General features: G+C 47.1%; 1 protein-coding gene across 1 annotated transcript in view; it reads right to left on the bottom strand.

Moving 5' to 3' along the window:
• The window catches only part of LOC138666598 (zinc finger protein 665-like), a 91,225-nt gene extending 75,949 nt beyond the window's left edge, over positions 1-15,276 (bottom strand). Inside the window, exon 1 of the mRNA XM_069754797.1 lies at positions 15,219-15,276. The gene's annotated coding sequence lies outside the window, so the exon portion shown is untranslated. The remainder of the gene's footprint in view (positions 1-15,218) is intronic.
• Positions 15,277-16,274: the final 998 nt, after the last annotated feature.

Below are 16,274 nucleotides of genomic sequence, written 5' to 3'. Positions count from 1 at the left end.
TCCTTGTATGCATGGCTCCTTATCCCCGTCCTTGTTTGCATGGCTCCTTATCCCCGACCTTGTATGCATGGCTCCTTATCCCCGTCCTTGTATGCATGGCTCCTTATCCCCGTCCTTGTATGCATGGCTCCTTATCTCCGTCCTTATATGCATGGCTCCTTATCCCCGTCCTTGTATGCATGGCTCCTTATCCCCGTCCTTGTGTGCATGGCTCCTTATCCCCGTCCTTGTATGCATGGCTCCTTATCCCCGTCCTTGTATGCATGGCTACTTATCCCCGTCCTTGTATGCATGGCTCCTTATCCCCGTCCTTGTATGCATGGCTCCTTATCCCTGTTCATGTATGCATGGTTCCTTAAAAAAAAATAAAAAACCACATCCTACTTACCTTCCTTGCATGGCCTCGCAGCATCTCGTTCCGGTGCCAGCAGCATGTCCACGTAGTATATTGCCCAGTCACGTAATATATTGCCCAGTCACGTAGTATATTGCTCAGCCACGTAGTATATTGCCCAGTCACGTAATATATTGCCCAGTCACGTAGTATATTGCTCAGCCAAGTAGTATATTGCCCAGTCACGTAGTATATTGCCCAGTCACATAGTATATTGCCCAGCCACGTAGTATATTGCCCAGTCACGTAGTATATTGCCCAGCCACGTAGTATATTGCCCAGTGATGTAGTATATTGCCCAGTCACGTAGTATATTGCCCAGCCACGTAGTATATTGCCCAGCCACGTAGTATATTGCCCAGTGACATAGTATATTGCCCAGCGACGTAGTTTATTGCCCAGCGACATAGTATATTGGCCATCAACGTAGTATATTGCCCAGCCACGTAGTATATTGCCCAGTGATGTAGTATATTGCCCAGTCACGTAGTATATTGCCCAGCCACGTAGTATATTGCCCAGTCACGCAGTATATTGCCGAGTCACGCAGTATATTGCCCAGTCACGTAGTTTATTGCCCAGCCACGTAGTATATTGCTCAGTCACGTAGTATATTGGCCAGCCACGTAGTATATTGCCCAGCCACGTAGTATATTGCCCAGTCACGTAGTATATTGCCTAGCCACGTAGTATATTGCCCAGCCACGTAGTATATTGCCCAGTGATGTAGTATATTGCCCAGCCACGTAGTATATTGCCCAGCCACGTAGTATATTGCCCAGTGACATAGTATATTGCCCAGCGACGTAGTTTATTGCCCAGCGACATAGTATATTGGCCATCGACGTAGTATATTGCCCAGCCACGTAGTATATTGCCCAGTGATGTAGTATATTGCCCAGTCACGTAGTATATTGCCCAGCCACGTAGTATATTGCCCAGTCACGCAGTATATTGCCGAGTCACGCAGTATATTGCCCAGTCACGTAGTTTATTGTCCAGCCACGTAGTATATTGCTCAGTCACGTAGTATATTGGCCAGCCACGTAGTATATTGCCCAGTCACGTAGTATATTGCCCAGCCATGTAGTATATTGCCCAGCCACGTAGTACATTGCCCAGCCACGTAGTATATTGCCCAGTCACAAAGTATGTTGCCCAGTCACAAAGTATGTTGCCCAGTCACGTAGTATATTGGCCAGTCACGTAGGTATATAACACTGCCCACGCAGTATTTAGCAGTGTGTGCACCATATCCCTGTTAAAAAAAATTATTAAAATAAAAAAATAGTTATATACTCACCCCTGGGATCCAGCGAAGCTGTGTGATGCGGTCGCCATCTTCCATTCCCAGGATCCATTGCGAAATTACCCAGATGACTTCGCAGTCTCGTGAGACCGCCAAGCCTTCTGGGTAAGTTCGCAATGCATCTCTGGGAACGGAAGATGGCGGCTGGCTGGAGCGCATCGTCCAATGACGGAAGGCGAGTATAGCAGTTTTTTTTTTTATTATTATTATTTTTAACATTACATCTTTTTACTATTGATGCTGCATAGGCAGAATCAATAGTAAAAACTTGGTCACACAGGGTAAATAGCGGCGGAAACGGAGTGCGCTACCTGCGCCATAACGCGGTCTGTTACTGCTGGCATTAACCCTGTGTGAGCGGTGACTGGAGGGGATTATGGAGCAGGCACTGACTGCGGGGAGTATGGAGCGGGGAGAATGGAGCGGGCGCCGGGGACACTGACTGCGGGGAGTATGGAGCGGGCGCCAGGCACACTGACTGCAGAGAGTATGGAGCGAGCGCCGGGGACACTGACTGCGGGGAGTATGGAGCGGAGCGCCGGGGACACTGACTGCGGGGAGTATGGAGCGGAGCGCCGGGCACACTGACTGCGTGGAGTATGGAGCGGGTGCCGGGGACACTGACTGCGGGGAGTATGGAGTGGAGCGCCGGGGACACTGCGGGGAGTATGGAGCGGGCGCCGGGTACACTGACTGCGGGGAGTATGGAGCGGGCGCCGGGCTCACTGACTGCGGGGAGTATGGAGCGGGCGGCGGGCACTGTGACTGCAGGGGAGTAGGGGAGGGACTAATCGGACTGTGCCCGTCGCTGATTGGTCGCGGCAACCATGACAGGCAGCTGGCGAGACCAATCAGCGACGTGGGATTTCCGTTACAGAAGTTGAGGACAGAAAGACGGAAGTACCCCTTAGGCAATTATATATATAGATTAGACACAGATAGATAGTGCGACTATACACAGCAGTGTCACCTATATAACGTATATACATAAGTCTGTACATTATACAGGTGATACTGCAAATGTTGGATACATGTTATATAGGCGATACTGCTACTGCTGTATATAATGATAGTATCACCTATATATCATATATACAGCAGTCTATATTCATTATATAGGCAATACTGCTACTGATGTGTATATACGTTATATATAGGTGTTACTGCTGTGTATATATGTACGTGTGTGTGTATATACACACACACACACACACCAGTATCACCTACATAACGACATATATACACAGAAGTATTACCTATATACACATCAGTAGCAGTATTGCCTATATAATGTGTATAGACTGCTATATATACATTATGTAGGTGATACTGCTGTATATAATCACTATACCATCTATATAATGTATGTATAGCAGTCTATATCTTATATAGGTTACTGTTATGTTTGCTAATGACAGGTGTTATGAAGGCAATCCAGAAACACAGTGTGCTTAGCGATCAGAGCACACACAGTGATCTGACAAATACCCAAAAATACAAGAACGAGCTCTGAGACGTGGAAACTCTGTAGACTGCACACCTGATCCTATCCTAAACACAACTAAAAGCGGCTGTGGATTGCGCCTAACAACTACCTAGGCAACTCGGCACAGCCTAAGAAACTAGCTAGCCTGAAGATAGAAAAATAGGCCTGACTTGCCCCAGAGAAATTCCCCAAAGGAAAAGGCAGCCCCCCACATATAATGACTGTGAGTAAGATGAAAAGACAAAACGTAGGGATGAAATAGATTCAGCAAAGTGGGGCCCGATATTCTAGGACAGAGCGAGGACAGTAAAGCGAACTTTGCAGTCTACAAAAAACCCTAAAGCAAAACCACACAAAGGGGGCAAAAAAACCCCACCGTGCCGAACTAACGGCACGGCGGTACACCCTTTGCGTCTCAGAGCTTCCAGCAAAACAAAAGACAAGCTGGACAGAAAAAAAGCAACAAAAAAGCAAAAAGCACTTAGCTATACAGAGCAGCAGGTCACAGGAACAATCAGGAGAAGCTCAGATCCAACACTGAAACATTGACAAGGAGCAAGGATAGCAGCATCAGGCGGAGTTAAGTAATGAAGCAGTTAACGAGCTCACCAGAACACCTGAGGGAGGAAGCTAAGAAGCTGCAGTACCACTTGTGACCACAGGAGTGAATTCAGCCACAGAATTCACAACAGTACCCCCCCCTTGAGGAGGGGTCACCGAACCCTCACCAGAGCCCCCAGGCCGACCAGGATGAGCCGCATGAAAGGCACGAACAAGATCGGAAGCATGAACATCAGAGGCAAAAACCCAGGAATTATCTTCCTGAGCATAACCCTTCCATTTAACCAGATACTGGAGTTTCCGTCTAGAAACACGAGAATCCAAAATCTTCTCCACAATATACTCCAATTCCCCCTCCACCAAAACCGGGGCAGGAGGCTCAACAGATGGAACCATAGGTGCCACGTATCTCCGCAACAACGACCTATGGAATACATTATGTATGGAAAAGGAGTCTGGGAGGGTCAAACGAAAAGACACAGGATTGAGAACCTCAGAAATCCTATACGGACCAATAAAACGAGGTTTAAATTTAGGAGAGGAAACCTTCATAGGAATATGACGAGAAGATAACCAAACCAGATCCCCAACACGAAGTCGGGGACCCACACGGCGTCTGCGATTAGCGAAAAGTTGAGCTTTCTCCTGGGACAAGATCAAATTGTCCACTACCAGAGTCCAGATCTGCTGCAACCTATCCACCACAGAATCCACACCAGGACAGTCCGAAGACTCAACCTGTCCTGAAGAGAAACGAGGATGGAACCCAGAATTGCAAAAAAATGGAGAAACCAAGGTAGCCGAGCTGGCCCGATTATTAAGGGCGAACTCAGCCAACGGCAAAAAGGACACCCAATCATCCTGGTCTGCAGAAACAAAACATCTCAGATATGTTTCCAAGGTCTGATTGGTTCGTTCGGTCTGGCCATTAGTCTGAGGATGGAAAGCCGAGGAAAAGGATAGGTCAATGCCCATCCTACCACAAAAGGCTCGCCAGAACCTTGAAACAAACTGGGAACCTCTGTCAGAAACAATATTCTCAGGAATGCCATGCAACCGAACCACATGCTGAAAGAACAAAGGTACCAAATCAGAGGAGGAAGGCAATTTAGCCAAGGGCACCAGATGGACCATTTTAGAAAAGCGATCACAGACCACCCAAATGACTGACACCTTTTGAGAAACGGGAAGGTCAGAAATGAAATCCATCGAAATATGTGTCCAAGGCCTCTTTGGGACCGGCAAGGGCAAAAGCAACCCACTGGCACGAGAACAGCAGGGCTTAGCCCTAGCACAAATCCCACAGGACTGCACAAAAGTACGTACATCCCGTGACAGAGATGGCCACCAGAAGGATCTAGCCACTAACTCTCTGGTACCAAAGATTCCAGGATGACCAGCCAACACCGAACAATGAAGTTCAGAGATAAGTTTATTAGTCCACCTATCAGGGACGAACAGTTTCTCTGCTGGACAACGATCAGGTTTATTCGCCTGAAATTTTTGCAGCACCCGCCGCAAATCAGGGGAGATGGCAGACACAATGACTCCTTCCTTGAGGATACCCGCTGGCTCAGATAAACCCGGAGAGTCGGGCACAAAACTCCTAGACAGAGCATCCGCCTTCACATTTTTAGAGCCCGGAAGGTACGAAATCACAAAGTCGAAGTGGGCAAAAAATAACGACCAACGGGCCTGTCTAGGATTCAAGCGCTTGGCAGACTCGAGATAAGTCAAGTTCTTATGATCAGTCAATACCACCACGCGATGCTTAGCTCCTTCAAGCCAATGACGCCACTCCTCGAATGCCCACTTCATGGCCAGCAACTCTCGATTGCCCACATCATAATTACGCTCAGCGGGCGAAAACTTCCTGGAAAAGAAAGCACATGGTTTCATCACTGAGCAATCAGAACCTCTCTGTGACAAAACCGCCCCTGCTCCAATCTCAGAAGCATCAACCTCGACCTGGAACGGAAGAGAAACATCTGGCTGACACAACACAGGGGCAGAACAAAAACGACGCTTCAACTCCTGAAAAGCTTCCACAGCAGCAGAAGACCAATTAACCAAATCAGCACCCTTCTTGGTCAAATCGGTCAATGGTTTGGCAATGCTAGAAAAATTACAGATGAAGCGACGATAAAAATTAGCAAAGCCCAGGAACTTTTGCAGACTTTTCAGAGATGTCGGCTGAATCCAATCCTGGATGGCTTGGACCTTAACTGGATCCATCTCGATAGTAGAAGGGGTAAAGATGAACCCCAAAAATGAAACTTTCTGCACACCGAAGAGACACTTTGATCCCTTCACAAACAAAGAGTTAGCACGCAGGACCTGAAAAACCATTCTGACCTGCTTCACATGAGACTCCCAATCATCTGAGAAGATTAAAATGTCATCCAAGTAAACAATCAGGAATTTATCCAGATACTCACGGAAGATGTCATGCATAAAAGACTGAAACACAGATGGAGCATTGGCAAGTCCGAACGGCATCACTAGATACTCAAAATGACCCTCGGGCGTATTGAATGCAGTTTTCCATTCATCTCCTTGCCTGATTCTCACCAGATTATACGCACCACGAAGATCTATCTTAGTGAACCAACTAGCGCCCTTAATCCGAGCAAACAAGTCAGATAACAATGGCAAGGGATACTGAAATTTAACAGTGATCTTATTAAGAAGGCGGTAATCAATACACGGTCTCAGCGAACCATCCTTCTTGGCTACAAAGAAGAACCCTGCTCCCAGTGGTGATGACGATGGGCGAATATGTCCCTTCTCCACGGATTCCTTCACATAACTGCGCATAGCAGCGTGTTCGGGCACGGATAAATTAAATAATCGACCTTTAGGGAATTTACTACCAGGAATCAAATTGATAGCACAATCACAATCTCTATGCGGAGGTAGAGCATCGGACTTGGGCTCTTCAAATACATCCTGATAATCAGACAAGAACTCTGGGACCTCAGAAGGGGTGGATGACGAAATCGACAAAAATGGAACATCACCATGTACCCCCTGACAACCCCAGCTGGATACCGACATGGAATTCCAATCCAATACTGGATTATGGGTTTGTAGCCATGGCAACCCCAACACGACCACATCATGCAGATTATGCAACACCAGAAAGCGAATAACTTCCTGATGTGCAGGAGCCATGCACATGGTCAGCTGGGCCCAGTATTGCGGTTTATTCTTGGCCAAAGGTGTAGCATCAATTCCTCTCAATGGAATAGGACACCGCAAAGGCTCCAAGAAAAACCCACAACGTTTAGCATAATCCAAATCCATCAGATTCAGGTCAGCGCCCGAATCGACAAACGCCATGACCGAAAACGACGACAAAGAGCATATCAAGGTAATGGACAGAAGGAATTTGGACTGTACAGTACCAATGACGGCAGACCTAGCGGACCGCTTAGTGCGCTTAGGACAATCAGAAATAGCATGAGTGGAATCACCACAGTAGAAACACAGACCATTCAGACGTCTGTATTCCTGCCGTTCAACTCTAGTCATAGTCCTATCGCACTGCATAGGCTCAGGTTTAACCTCAGGCAGTACCGCCAAATGGTGCACAGATTTACGCTCGCGCAAGCGTCGACCGATCTGAATGGCCAAAGACAAAGACTCATTCAAACCAGCAGGCATAGGAAATCCCACCATGACATCCTTAAGAGCCTCAGAGAGACCCTTTCTGAACAAAGCTGCCAGAGCAGATTCATTCCACTGAGTGAGTACTGACCATTTCCTAAATTTCTGACAATATACTTCTATATCATCCTGACCCTGGCACAAAGCTAGCAAATTTTTCTCAGCCTGATCCACTGAATTAGGCTCATCGTACAGCAATCCGAGCGCCAGGAAAAACGCATCGACACTACTCACTACTGGCGCAAGAGAAAATGCCCAGTCTTGAGGGTCGCCGCGCAAAAAAGAAATAATAATCAAAACCTGTTGAATAGGATTACCAGAAGAATGAGGTTTCAAGGCCAGAAATAGCTTACAATTATTTTTGAAACTTAGAAACTTAGTTCTATCTCCAAAAAACAAATCAGGAATAGGAATTCTTGGTTCTAACATAGATTTCTGATCAATAGTATCTTGAATTTTTTGTACATTTATAACGAGATTATCCATTGAAGAGCACAGACCCTGAATATCCATGTCCACACCTGTGTCCAGAATCACCCAAATGTCTAGGGGAAAAAAAAAAGTGAACACAGAGCAGAAAAAAAAAAAAATGATGTCAGAACTTTTTCTTTCCCTCTATTGAGAATCATTAGTTAGGCTCCTTGTACTGTTATGTTTGCTAATGACAGGTGTTATGAAGGCAATCCAGAAACACAGTGTGCTTAGCGATCAGAGCGCACACAGTGATCTGACAAATACCCAAAAATACAAGAACGAGCTCTGAGACGTGGAAACTCTGTAGACTACACACCTGATCCTATCCTAAACACAACTAAAAGCGGCTGTGGTTTGCGCTTAACAACTACCTAGGCAACTCGGCACAGCCTAAGAAACTAGCTAGCCTGAAGATAGAAAAATAGGCCTGACTTGCCCCAGAGAAATTCCCCAAAGGAAAAGGCAGCCCCCCACATATAATGACTGTAAATAAGATGAAAAGAAAAAACGTAGGGATGAAATAGATTCAGCAAAGTGGGGCCCGATATTCTAGGACAGAGCGAGGACAGTAAAGCGAACTTTGCAGTCTACAAAAAACCCTAAAGCAAAACCACGCAAAGGGGGCAAAAAAACCCCACCGTGCCGAACTAACGGCACGGCGGTACACCCTTTGCGTCTCAGAGCTTCCAGCAAAACAAAAGACAAGCTGGACAGAAAAAAAGCAACAAAAAAGCAAAAAGCACTTAGCTATACAGAGCAGCAGGTCACAGGAACAATCAGGAGAAGCTCAGATCCAACACTGAAACATTGACAAGGAGCAAGGATAGCAGCATCAGGCGGAGTTAAGTAATGAAGCAGTTAACGAGCTCACCAGAACACCTGAGGGAGGAAGCTCAGAAGCTGCAGTACCACTTGTGACCACAGGAGTGAATTCAGCCACAGAATTCACAACAGGTTACACTGCTACTGATGCATATATACCTTATATAGGTGATACTGCTGTGTATACACATACATATACATACATACATACACACCGCAGTGTCACCTATAAAAGGTATATATGCATCAGTAGCAGTGTCACCTATATAAGATATAGACTGCTATACATGCATTATATAGGTGGTATAGTGATTATATACAGCAGTATCACCTATATAATCTATATATAGCAGTCTATACACATTATATAGGCAATACTGCTGTATATACATTAAAAAAATCATCTTGGGACTCACCCAGGTCCCTGAGATTGGGGGGGAGGTCGGGAGGATGAAGGGCTGAGGTGGGACGGGTCCTGTTCAGCGTGACAGCGTCGGCGGTGAAGAGGATCCCAGGCATTGGTGAGCACTGCAGTCTTCTCTAACGCTGGTGCAGGCCGGCCAGCGTCAGACACAGGCTATGCGCGCCGGCTTTTCAAATATCACCATGTGCGCGCGTGGTCTCCTGCTTGCCCGCTCTGACATGGGCACACGGGCGGCAGCAGACGAGCACGCGCAGGAACGAGGACTGCGACCGTGCTCGCACACTAGTGCGGGCCGCCGCGGCATTTGTCAGAGCAGGCAATGCGCGCACACAGGGCCAGCTGGAGGGATGCGGCGCGCTATGTATTAAAATCGCTGCTGCTCCTCCAGCGGCCCTGTGTACCTGCTCAGGCACCGGCCCGGGGGGCAGATGCATTCCTGCCACCCGGCCCAGTCCGCCCCTGACTGCCACTAGGAGGCTGACACTATGCAGAAAAAAGGTTAGCTCCTCCTCTGCAGTGTACACCCCACCGACAGGAACTAGGATATTCAGTTAGTGAGAAAGCAGTAGGAGAAGCAACATGTAAAGGAGAGAGAATCCACATAAAAATACAGAAACTCAAACTGTAACAATATAATAAACAGAGCTGTTCAACTTGGGAGAGAGCTGTGTCCCCCCAGTGAAGGCTCCGAGAAACAGATTTTACGGTAAGCAATCAAAAACCCTGTTTTCTCTATTGCTTCATTGGGGGACAGAGGAAACCATGGGATGTCCCAAAGCAGTAACCAAGGGAGGGGAACAGCAGTCAACTCCAATCAGGTTGGAGAACTCACCACCGTTGCCTGCAAGGTCTTTCTAACTAAGCCGACATCCGCTGAAACCAGGCATGGACTCTGAAAAAGTTTTGTGAAAAGTCGAGGACCGATCATCGCTCTGCAGAGGTGCAGGGCAGAGGCACTATGTGCACCGCCAGGAGGTGCCCACTGCCCGGGTAGAGTGTGCCTTAATCCCAGAAGAAGGTGCTCTGCTCTGACCTGGTAAACCTACAATTGCCGACTGGATACCGCGAGCATCCTGGAGGCTGAAGGGCCTTTATACGCCGAGCCCGTGATCCAGAAAGGGGGAGGGGCGGCCTTAGGATAGACGCATGTTACCCTTGCCATGTAGTCTGATGAAAGAGAGCTACGAAGGATTAGTCTGAGCCGGACGAAAGGAAGGGAATCAAGAATGATGGACAGAGCCATGGAGAACCTCGGCAAGGTAAGGGAAAAGCACTGAACCTGTGATCCACAGAATGTGCAAAACTGCTGCCACAGACTCTGCGAGACTCTGGCAGTGGTTGAGGGCCTGAAAGAGAAAGCTATAAAATGAAAATGGACCCGCCCCTCGCAAAAACGCAGGAATCTCCGATGCCCTAAAGAAATCAGGACCTGGATAAAGGCTTCCATGGGACAAAGAAAAACTCATGCGGTTCCCAGGAAGCAACTACTGAACTAAGAGATTTCATCCTGAAAAGACAAAAATGGACTCCTCCATTCAGCCATCTTTGATCCCCGACGTGCCATGCTGAGGAAAAAACACCAGGAGAACGACGAGGCTTAGCCTGAGGAAGGAGAGAGCTCATCCCTCCGGTGACCTCCTTAATAATTTGGTCAAGCGTGGAGCCAAACCAACAGGAATCCTGATTGGTGAGGGACTTCTTTGAGGATAAGTTCGCCTGCCACGCCTTACGCCAAATGGTCCTTCGGATGGCCGCGATATTGGTGGATATCCGAGCAGCACTTGCAGCGGCGTCTGGGAAGGCGGATATCATGTACTTCCCTGCAAGAGTAAATTGGTCTGCGAGGATGGCCAATTCCTCCGGTCGGGCTCCAGAAAGAATGCCCTGATGGAGCAGATTAGCCTCTGCATCTATAGACTTTGCTACCCAGGTGGAGACAAAGGCAGGGCACAATGTAGCGGCGTACGCTCAAAGGTTGACCTTGCCAAAGACTCTATTAGTCCGCCATTGGTATCCTTGAGGGATTCTCCCTCTGGGAGAGGAAGGACCGTATTGGTGGAAAGTCTGGAAACCGGAGGGTCTATAGTATGAGAAGTGGTCCAGCTCGCAGTGAGTTCAGGAGAGAAGGGATAAAGGACACACGAGACGCTACCCTCTTTGGAAGCGGCTGAACTAAGGATTCCGAGAAAATGACAAGGAAAGACCATTAAATTGAATTGACAAGGAAAGACTTGAGAGTAGGCTACTGAGAACCTGCTAGAGAGCAAAACACTGAAGACGTACTGAAGGGGACCTTGGCTTGTACCCTGAATCACAACACAGCTCAGAGAAGGAGAACCGTATGAAGAGACAACCTCTTGCCCATCTAAACAGGTAGAACGTAGACTAATGGACGACCCCGCAGACTCGGATCAATCAGGAAGGTAAACTCAAGCGTACTGGGATGAGGATGGCTATAAGGGACTATTGAAAAAGTGGTCTAGATAGGCATTGGAAGGCACAGTAGAATGTGAGCATTCGAAGGAAGAGAGTCCATGAAAAAAACTGGAGTATGTAAACTCCATGGAAAGTTGGCCCTAGGACCATAGACCCCATGAGAAAAATTTGTAACCAACTGAGATAGTGAAGTCACAACACGATCCACATTATATAAAAAGTATAACTCTTTATTAACACATAACACAGGGATATTCCTACTATATTAGGCATGCTTCATCAGGCCATTGCAGTATAAGCGGCTACATAAATCCACTAAGTATAGATTATTATGATATTATATCTTCTCTTTATTTATGTGGATTTATGATATTAGGATAGGTCACTCTCTGTCTTTTGTTCTTTGTTGCTCAATTTATTGCTGAGTCCATGTGCAGCAGTGGGTTTGCCACTGCTGCTTAGTATATTTACAGATATTTGTAATTTAATATGACTATTACTTACGTATTGTGATATATGGAATATCCCTGTGTTATGTGTTAATAGAGAGTTATACTCTTTATATAATGTGGATCGTGTTGTGACTTCACTATCTCAATTGGTTACATATTGTGCTATGTGAAGAGGATCAGATTTAGTTGTTATAGAGGAATTTGTTTGGTGCCCATGAGAAAAATTGACTGATGAAAAGAAGATCCTTCCCTATGATGACATCGGCGACCCTATCCTTCCTGGACCCTCTGGAAAGGGGAGAGGATTGTAGTGTGTGGATCTACTTACCTAAGTATAAGACAACACATGACCAAAGATAACAGTGAAAAGGATACGAATCCTGCTGAAGGAAGGACCGTGTTATCACAAAACTCCTCATTGGATCCAGGCCTGGAGCAACCTTCTACACTGGTCAATGCTTGCGCAGAGTAAGATCCAATTCCTGTTAAAGGTGGGAGAACTTGTACTGACAAATAAATAGGGATCTCTGCTATTGAGGTAGCTCAAAGGTCCCTAGGATACTGCAGTGAACAGTCATGAGAGTCAAGGTATACATATGGGCTCTGACTCTGTAAGAGACAGCCAGAACGTATAAACTGCAATTGGTAAATCATTTCTGATAGGAGTAACGCACTGGATAATGCAGACAGCCTGAGGACAGCACTGTAAACTGACCTACTGGATAGTTAGTGGTAGGCCCAAATAATCAGATGGTGTGGAAAAGCCCCTGTAGAGCAACACACAATCAGGGCCCAGTGTGTGGCCGAAAAAAAAACTGCGACCATCCAGTACCTGACGTACCTGAAAGTGGACAGGCCACTTAAGCCGCCTCTGAGATCCACCCTGTGGTACGTTGTAGATTTTCTGTTTAGCGGTTAATAGATCACAGATATTATAGACCATGAAACACGTGGCTGAAGGTCTGCCTCTGACTCACCTGAAAGCGGACTGTAGGCACTGTGGCAGCCAACCAGAAGTGATGAATACCGGGCACCTCTCTCTGAGTGGTAAATAGAGGGGAGCCTAGGCAGATGCTGCAAAAGACCTTGAAGCACATGATAGAGGGCGCTTCTGACTCACCTGAGTCTGGGGCAGAAGAGCAGGACCGATGCAGCAATCGACCTCGGGCACGTCGGAACCACTGGAAAGATGGCAGATATCGACTAAATGTGTCTGGTAGATGAAGAATCTAAAACCTGGATATCTGACAGAGTACTGCTGCAATCGAACGCAAGGAACGTGAAGGAGAGTGCATCTGACTCACCTGAATAAAGTACAGAACACCAGTACCACTGCAGCAGTTAATCCAAGACACTTCTGATCTGCTGAGGGTAAAAGCACGCGCTGCAGGGATGCACGCTTAAAAACCCCGCTCTGCACTAGCAGACTGACAGGATGGAAGAGGGGCCGAGCGCCAGGTTCAGGAGGCTAAAGATGGTGCCAGCTCCGTGGCAGAGAGATGAAGCCGAGGGGGGCAGAACTACAACAAGCCAGGTTACCAAGCTAACACAGGCCAGAGGGAACTAAGCGTCGGGCGGGAAAAAAGCCGGCCCAAAGTGCAGGAAGAAGGGGGGCAGAGCCACCACTGAAACTAGGCCTGAGAAAAGCCAGGGCCTAGATTAAAGTGCTGACCACTGGAGCATGGGGGAGAAGCGCGGAGGCCCTAAAAATGCTGCAAAAGGTAAGCCTGGTGCCCTCGATCCATTGGAATTAAAGGGAAAAGGTCCCCAATGATCCTAATACCAATGCAGTGAATGCTGTAAAATAAAAATATAACTTTTTTTTCTCCCTATCTTCTTCCTCCGGGTCTTCTCCATGTCACTTCTAGCACGTAGGGGAGAGGAAAGACATGTACCTCCCCATCCAGGAACGATCGGACGTCCGAAAAATTTGTTGTGGGACGTCCACGTCTCTTTAGACCGACAGGCTCTGGTGGGCGAGTGGTTAGGGGACAGAGGCAGGACCGGGTCCGGATAACCTAAACAAAATTCTGTGTTAGGGGTTGGGATACTGCCGAATAGATGTATGAGGATACAGGGTGGCAGTACAAGCTGTACTCATTGTCTCTTTGTGGGAGTACAGTTGTGACTGTTCACACTGTATTCCTCCAGGTACCTGAAAAGGAACAACGCACACTGAGGTAGATATGGGTCTAATACAAGAACCGTGTCCACTTCCTACTGAGACTAAGCTAAACTAAATATCCTAGTTCCGGTCGGTGGGGTGTACACTGCGGAGGAGGAGCGAACCTTTTTTCTGCATAATGTCAGCCTTCTAGTGGCAGCAATAGCATACACCCATGGTTTCCTGTGTCCCCGAATGAAGCGATAGAGAAATCCAGGTCTCGTGGCTTGCCAGTATCCCTTCCAATGTATTGCAGTATAGTATGCCAGATATGTGGAGGACGTCCTTCTAGTCTGGAAAGGTGATGCCTCCACTTATTCTGAACTCACATCATACCTCAATTCCAATTCCTGTAACATCAGATTTGCTTGTAATCCATTAGCCACCAGTGCCCCCTTTTCAGGCCTCATGCTTATAGGTGACAGCATTATTACAATGGTTGGCACTACACTGTACAGGAAAGATATGAGGCCTCGCCTTTTATTGTGTTAACTATGTTTAAATAAAGAATCCATTTTACCCCTGGATGGTTGTGCCAGAATATTTCCCCATTTTTTGTCTACCTTTCTGTGATCACAAGGAGGAACTCCGGGCCACATTTCCAGCTCCACATTCTCAGCGTGGTAAGCTCCTTCACCCCTCTCCCTGCATCTTACAAATGTTCTAGAGCAGGGGTGGAGAATCTGTTTTCTGCCACGGGCCATTTGGATATTTATACCATCCTTCGGGGGCCGTACAAAACTCGGCCCACAAATTACAACCTGACTCTGGCACCGGTGTCAGGACGTAATCTTTCATTGCATGCCCTTCATTATTCAGTAGTGAACACTGCGTGTGTGTGCTAACAGAGCAAGAAGAAATTAATGAGCTGGTTGTAATCAAAATATAGCTCCCTGCCCAAGAATGCGGTCCCTGAGAATCTGCCCGGGGGCCTGATAAAAGGTCATCGAGAGCCGTAAATGGCCCGGGGCCCTGAGGTTCCCCACCCCTGGCCTGCGACCAGTAAAGGGTAATCTCCAGCACCTACCTCCACATGCAGAGCCGCACACACCACATATAAGCTGTTCTGTGGGCACAGGACCTGTGATGAGGTCACAGGAGGGGAGGAGTCAGGGGTCACATGATCAGGGGCCTCAGTATATATAGGACTGTGCTGGTTGTCCTGGTGCTGGAGGAGCGGAGTCCAGGCAGCGCACATAGGGAGGTCCAGGGGGCACGTTCCCGTACAGTCGACCAATTGCTCAGGAGACTTCAGAGCATTTACAGAGAGATGAACCAGCGCTCCATAATCACCAGGATTTGCCTCAAAACTTCTTTATTGTGAGGTTTTTTCAGACGCTCATTCCTGAATATTCTTTCTTGTGGTCGCAATGTTTCAGCTCACAGACCCTTCCTCAGGCTTCATACAGACAGAAAACCAGGGGCTCAGCAATCAGAAAACTGTATTACCGAGAACATTTATAGCGTGAGGTAAAAAGGAAGCCAGAGTCTACAGTAAAAGCAGCTGTGGGTTATATAAGAAAGTAGCCAAGGAACCCCCAGCATGCAAATACATCTTGATTAGTGATGAGCAAATTTGTTCGGAAAACGATCACCAAACATAAATTTGTCACGAATATGGCACATTCAGATTGGTGATCGAAAACATCGAGCAAAATTTTCTAAAATTGTAAAAAAAAAAAAAAATCTGTAACGTTCGATAAAAAGTGCGGGAAAATATTTGTGTTGCCAAAAAATTATTTTCAGCACTTCAGCAACGATAATGGTGGTGTATCATCAGCGTTTGTCATGTGTTTGATGAGGGGAGGGGGTTTGCAGAGCTCAGAGGCGCGGCGTTCATGTAAGCACAGCACAACAGTCATTTTTTTCCCCCTAACTTTATGTGTGCACATTGCAGCTAGCCAGTCAGGGCGCAGGAAACATACACAATGTCCTGACACAGTGACTTGTATCATTGGCTCAAATCACTTGTCCCTCTCTATATAAATAGCGGACATCTTGTTTCAGTGCTATTTTGACACTGTAACAGCAGAGAGGCTGCACCTGACGCTGGCGATTATATATCAGTCAGATAGTGTAGCTA

This window comes from Ranitomeya imitator, chromosome 2 (assembly GCF_032444005.1).
Source record: "Ranitomeya imitator isolate aRanImi1 chromosome 2, aRanImi1.pri, whole genome shotgun sequence".
Taxonomy (NCBI): domain Eukaryota; kingdom Metazoa; phylum Chordata; class Amphibia; order Anura; family Dendrobatidae; genus Ranitomeya; species Ranitomeya imitator.
The sequence above is the reverse complement of the archived record's forward strand: the minus strand, read 5'-3'. Positions and strand labels throughout refer to the sequence as shown.